The sequence below is a fragment of the Sinocyclocheilus anshuiensis genome, unplaced genomic scaffold (genome assembly GCF_001515605.1).
Source record: "Sinocyclocheilus anshuiensis isolate Anshui unplaced genomic scaffold, SAMN03320099.WGS_v1.1 scaffold543, whole genome shotgun sequence".
Lineage (NCBI taxonomy): Eukaryota > Metazoa > Chordata > Actinopteri > Cypriniformes > Cyprinidae > Sinocyclocheilus > Sinocyclocheilus anshuiensis.
In genome coordinates, this window is record NW_015552590.1 from 271276 (window position 1) to 277956 (window position 6681).

Genomic DNA, 6681 nt, shown 5'->3' on the forward strand with positions numbered 1-6681 from the left:
CTAAAATCTCAGAAGAAAGTAGTCTGGGGTTTCATGACCCTTTAAGCACTCCCAAAAACTCCCATAATAATCTATAAAGCTGTTTACACTGTGAAATTAATATCTTACTTACATTCGTACATCTTCACTTTGTTGTTTCTGATGAGAGAATTAGCCAGAGAATTCAGTCAGCGAGCGCACGCGGTGACGAAATCAGCGTGTTTCAGCAGTGACTCATCTGAACGCCTCTGATTCGTCCTTGCATTCATAAACTCAACAGAATCGTATGTGATTGGTTATAATGCGCAGTGCTTTAAAAACGAGTGTGTCTCTGGCTCTGTAGATATAGCTCAGCAGCTGGTGTTTTTCTTTTTTTATATATATAGTTTACAGGACAAACTGCGCATTTCACCCAAAATTGTTTGGTGTGATATGATTCCAAATTTAGGGGGGCAAGCTTGTTGACAGGGGGGCACTGGCCACACCCTAGAACCGCCCCTGGTTTCAAGTAGGAAATTCAGAAAAGAAATGTGACCTTGTAGTGTTTGACTGTCTGTTTCATGTTGCAGAAATTATGGGAATTCTTGATGGGAATCAAGGGAGTTCTTGACGAGACAGCTTTGCAGCCAATTAGTCCCTAAAATCTTCTAGTGAGAAATGGGAATGTGCCAAAACTGGGTCATTGTACGCTGTTAATCCAACATGACAACTTCGCTCAATCTAGAGATTTCTCTCATTATGTTCTTCAAATCATCATCTCTTTCAAAGTCTCTCTAGACAGTTTTGAAAGACAGCGAGATAGTAACTTACTCTGTGGCTGCCTGCTAGGATGGTATATCTCCAGATCGAAGGGTTGGGCGCTGGTTTTTTGGATCACAGTTACATTGGCCCCGGTCCATTTGTTGGCTTTTGTCAAAGTGTTGGTCCTCCAGTCAGTCCAATAAACACTCCCACCAAAGAGAGACACGGCGAAGGGGTGAGAGAGGAACTCGTGGCCTCTGAGAATTTCAATCATCCCCGTTCCGTCATATAGAGCAGAGTATATAGCGTCAGATCTGAGGAGGGATAAATCATTTTCTTAATCATTATCAGAGCATTTTAAAGTCACATGAAATCAAAACTGACCTTATTCACTTTCTTAATAAACACTGTCATGCACTTTAAACAAACTGAATCAAATCAAATTCAAGGATATTCAATCTTGTTTTACTTTGAATTACATAATATTTAATTAACTGAATGAATTAAACAAGATTCATTAAGTGTGATTCAATTTAGTTCAGGTTGATTTGATCCGACTTAACTAGAATCAAATAAACGTAATAAATCTTATTTAATTCTAAATAAAAATAAAACTGTTGTGAACAGCTCAGTTGTTGACCTCAAATCTGTCCCAGCTTTCCATCAATAAAAACAAAAGAAAGTTTGCTTAAAGTAAAATAACAATATATATATTGAACATATTCCACTTTTCTTTTCTTTTTTACAAAGACAGTGTACTCTAAATAAATGGGAGTATTCAGTCTAAAGGAGTCATAACAGTCTGTAAGAAGGAGTTTAGTGTTCACTGATGCTTTAATATCAAGATACTGTTCAGAGAAAAAGACAGAAGAAAGAAATGCTGTTGACAGACCAAGAGAGAAAGAGAGATGTGTGATCTGAATATAGCAGAGACAAAAATGAGGCAATTGAAAGCCGAGAATTGATCAGATTCTTCATTAAGTCCAAGAATCTCATTATCTGAATATTAATTTGGGCACATTTGGAGCCACCGGGCACAAGAGGAATTGAACTAGTGCTGTGAGAAATGCAAGATGAGAGTTTATGAATGTGTCAAGACAGCAAAATTGCTATGCTGCTGCTTTGTAAAATACCACAAAAAAAAACTTGATGGGCAAAATTATAATCAATAGTAATAGCATATCTCTGTCGGCCTGTCATTTCGTCGCCAGCGGAGGTGGATCTTGAATTTGAACCGGTACAAAAAACATTTGAATCATTCAACAAAATGAGCGCTTGAATTTATTACCAATGACTGGGCTTGTTCCCAATTCCACCTTCTAGTTTCCATCCAAAACACTCCCTAACAGTCTTGTCTTGCGAAAAACGTCAAAAACCCAACAGAAGAGTGCTTGCGTGCTTCTTACCGGGCGTCTGTCCATACTATCCTGCTCTCCATGTGGTCCAAGGTCAGTCCGTTGGGCCAAGCGCCGGAGTCCATGTCCTTGAAAACCACATGTCGCCGTTTCCCGCTCATGGAAGCGCCTTCAATGCGAGGAAACGTGGCGTCCCAGTCGGTCCAGAACAAGGCACTGTTGACGACAAAACTCGATGTAAAAATCTACCTTAAACGACTTTCAAACAAGGGTTACTTGCAAACCACATCCTCATTAAAAGCATTAGCATTAGCACAATTACAAAACAGGTAAGAATGTGTAATGGCCCAATTTCATGGTAATATCCCTTCTGGAAATCATTTAAAAACTCTTTTATGGGTGATTAGACGGGTTCATTACGATTCGCAATCCACCGAATGGAGCTATTAATCACTGAAGTTGTTCATTAAAACTATGAAGTAATTGGAAAACTGGTGCTTTGCTGTTATTTTCTTCAACTGGAGTGAAGAACGCACCCCTGGCCAGGGTCCATGGCGATGGCCCGAGGGTGTTCCATACCCCCGGCGATGAGGGTGGTTCGTAATTCGCCATTCAGCTTGGACACCTCAATCTGGTTCAGGTTGCTGTCGATCCAGTAGAGATTTCCCGCTATCCAATCAACGGCAAGGCCTTCTGGAGTGGCTAGACCATGCTGGACCACCACCTCGATTGACGAAACACCTGCCAGGATAACAAACTGGGTTATTTTAATGGAAATAAATAGTTGTTAGGTTGTTAGCTGGTCAGTCGAGCTCAAGATTACTTGAATTTGGCATTTGGCGAGTGTAATTTGGTACCCTATGAAGTGTGTGAAAAGAAACAAACCCTCAAGACAAAGTGGTTCCTACTTTTTTTCTCTCTCTCTTTCTCAATATCTACTCATCAGTTCCTTTGTGATCTGAGTGCAAATTACTTCTTACACGTTTCGAAGCTGAATTATTAACACAGTTGGTAGACTGACTTTGCTTTTTAAGTGTAAAACAGAGCTAAAAAAAACCTTCACAATATTCTGAACAATAAGAGTCATGACAAGAAGAATCATGATTCATGAGGCATGGAACAAAACATTTACCTGCTAATAATTTTGAAAATAGCAATATTTGTACTTTGATCGTTGATCTGAATGTAATACAACATATACATAACGTAACATATATGTGCCAATTAATTAGATTTTTTTATTTTATTACAATAAAGGGGTATTAGTCACTCCTTAAATATGAATAAAATTAAATTAAAAATAAAATAGTAATAAATAATGAAAAATAAATAAGTTAATAATATTTCAAATAAATTAATTTCATAATTGTAAAAAGTAATTTTAAGTTATATCTGTATATCTATATGTCTATATCTATCATCTATATATCAATAGACGGACGGACGGATGGACTGACGGACAGATAGCCAGATGGATAGCTGGACAGACAGACAGACAGACAGACAGACAGACAGACAGACAGACAGATATACAGCTAGATAGATAGATAGATAGATAGATGGATAGATAAAACTATTTTGTCAACCAAAGTGTTAACGCCACTTTGAAAACATCGTGTAGTGAATGCAACCTGTAGTAAATGCTAGATTTGACAATACTTATAAAATATTTTGACACATTATTCATGTTTCTACCGGCACTGGAGTGACAGGCAAGGAAAACACGTTTTGTGAGAAAATGGGAGAAGCAGGAGGTTGCACCTAAAAGTGCGTTCATCCAAAATAATTCCTTTACACAAACTTTTTTGTCTGTAGTTCTGCAGTTTTCTGTCCCAGTACTCAAGAATCAGTGTTCTAGTTGCTACCAAGCTAGTGTGTGCACCCGCTATGCTGATAGCGGCATAACTGGGACAGGATGGGTGAGTAATAATTGTATAGCCTATGTGTGTGCATGTACATATATGAGTGCCAGTGCTGCCGCTTGCAGCGGTGAAGAAGGCCACTTCTTCACACAGTGCACTGTAAATTCCACTGAATCATATTATAGCCTGTATGATATAATAAAGTCATAAATATTAATATCGTCATAAACTATGTAAAAAATTGTGAATCATACCGCCGCCCTCTGACAGCTTCCCACGGTAAATTTTGTCCTCTACAACATCAGTCCAATACAGCAGGCTCTGGCTGAAATGGAAATCCAAAGCAATGGTGTTCCTGAGCCCGGGGACTAACAGGCTGTAGTCGCCCCTTTGCAGGTTGATTCGGCGAATTTCGTGTCTGATGGAAAAAATTATGAACGCCTCAAAAGGATCTACAAAAAGACAGAAAACAATCGATAAAGAGAACAAGACTGCATGCAGCAGGACTGCGAATGCAAATGCAAAAGAAAGTTTAATGTTGACAAGTTGGTCCAATCAAATCACAAAAAAAGGATTTTTGTGTATTTTTGGGTTTGGTTTTACAATAAATTGCTATTAAATTAAATACATTTATGTTACTCATTTGTAAGCTAAATCACTAAATGTAAAATTGGCAAAAACAAAATATCTGTCAAGTCAAAAAGTCAAGTTAAGAAACATTACCGAAAAATGTCAAAATACTAAGACGTTATATCAAATAAGTAATAAAATAAAATCACATATATCATTTGAAAGATCATATATATATATATATATATATATATATATATGCTGAGAAGTTAAAATAATAAAAAATACAAAACACACACAAACACATATGTATGCCTTATTTAATAAAATAAACATATTTAGTACATTACAAATCAAATTATATTGCATTGATTAAAATTAAGCAAATTAAATTGATTACAAATTAAATTTAAAAAAGTAAAATTTAAATTAAAAAAATTATGAAAAACATTAAAATACCATAAAAATAATAATAATAGAATAAATAGTTAGCACATTCCAAGCTATGAATAAACCAAAAATGCTATGTGGTACTATGTGGCTGGCATCTCTACAAGTCTGAGACTGGCGAGAAAACCGTATGTGGATTGCAATATGAATTATAGCTGGCCATTTCAGTTCGGACAAAAACTAAAAGCATTTTGACAGCTCTGAAAACTGAGCCGGGTGTTTCAGTAAAAGCTTGTTTTTATTTTTATTAAAACATGTTACTTAGTGTTCTTTGCACATCTTCCTCTCCACTCCCATCAAGTGCACTGGAGTCTGAACTCTGATATTTCCCAACTCACTTTTGCTCTCTGTAAATTGAGCCGCTAAAATGAATTAACATATTACACATGCATTTTACACCTTAAAACTGACTGCACAATCCTCTCTCTGAAAGTAAATATGAATAAATGTTAAACTAAATTAACTTGCTTGTCATCTTGCAGCCATTTATCCGTGTTATTTACACCATAGAAATTCAGGGTCATTTGGTTCCCCTGAGGTTAATTGCCTTGCAGTTTGGACTGTAATCTGGTTTTACCCCTATTTGGGATTGAACCTCCAATTTTCATGCAAAAAATTCAGATTGTTAACCAAAGGCCAACAAAGAATCAACAGGCCGCTGTTTACCTGTACTATAACAGCTGTCTCCATCAGGTCCAAGACTCCAGCCTGGATAGCAGGAGCATTTCACAGTATTCTTGTGCTGTTCACACACTTGGCTGCAGCGTAGGTGCTTGGTACAGTAATCCAGGACCTCGCATGTCCGGCTGTCCGAACCCAGCTGGAACCCCACCGGACAGGAACACACGACCCCTTTACCCGGCGCCACCAAGCACTCGTGACTGCAGCCGCCCTTCCTCACCAAACACTCATCTGAGATGGAGAGAAAAAGCAGGCGAAGTGTGTTATTGTCAGAAAGAACGGAAGAAACTGTCACTTCAGAAGAAAATAGCAGGGTCCAAACACTGAGGCGGCAAGAACTGATGGAATTCCACAAAAGACATACGGCCGAATAGCAGGAAGCCGTAGATGCTTGGAGGAGTGAAGGAAATCGCAGAGAAAGAACAAACAAGAAAGAGTTTGGTGCTTCCCGTTTGGTCCTCCAGGCTATACACTTCTTGGTCAGCTAGAGTGGACTGACTCAATGAGATTTTATTTCGCTCCATAGTTTCTCACAAATGCAGGCCTGTTTGCACTCTCAGACAAAAGTGCAAAAGTTGTACCTTTAGGGGTACAATAGCTTATCACTGTGAAAGTACCTTTAAAGATACATCTTTGCATCTTATTTACCTCTAAACAATTCATAGTAGTACCTTAAAGTAGGCTATGTATTAATACTCCAAGGTACTAATATGCATCTTTTGGGGCTCAACAGCTTGCCATCAGGGCAGCAGGAACATATTTGTACCATATTTAACCCTAAAAGATTAATTAGCTGGGTTTCCATCCAGCTACTTAAATTATGCGCAAAATTGGAATATAAAAAACACACACGAATAAGCACCGTTTTTATCCAATGAGTCGAAGAGAACTAAAGTTCAGTTTAAAGGCTGATATTCCAAAAACTCCTTGACTGTTTTAAAAGGTCTGATTTTATCGTCTTGGTTTTGTCATGTTGTTTGAATGAACACCTTAGACAGACAGACAAACAGACAGACAGACAGACAGACAGACAGACAGACAGA

At 37.8% G+C, this 6681-nt stretch overlaps 1 pseudogene; it reads right to left on the bottom strand.

Annotated features, from left to right (window-relative positions):
• Positions 1-6681, bottom strand: part of LOC107665510 (low-density lipoprotein receptor-related protein 1B-like) — a 312996-nt pseudogene that overhangs the window by 160684 nt on the left and 145631 nt on the right.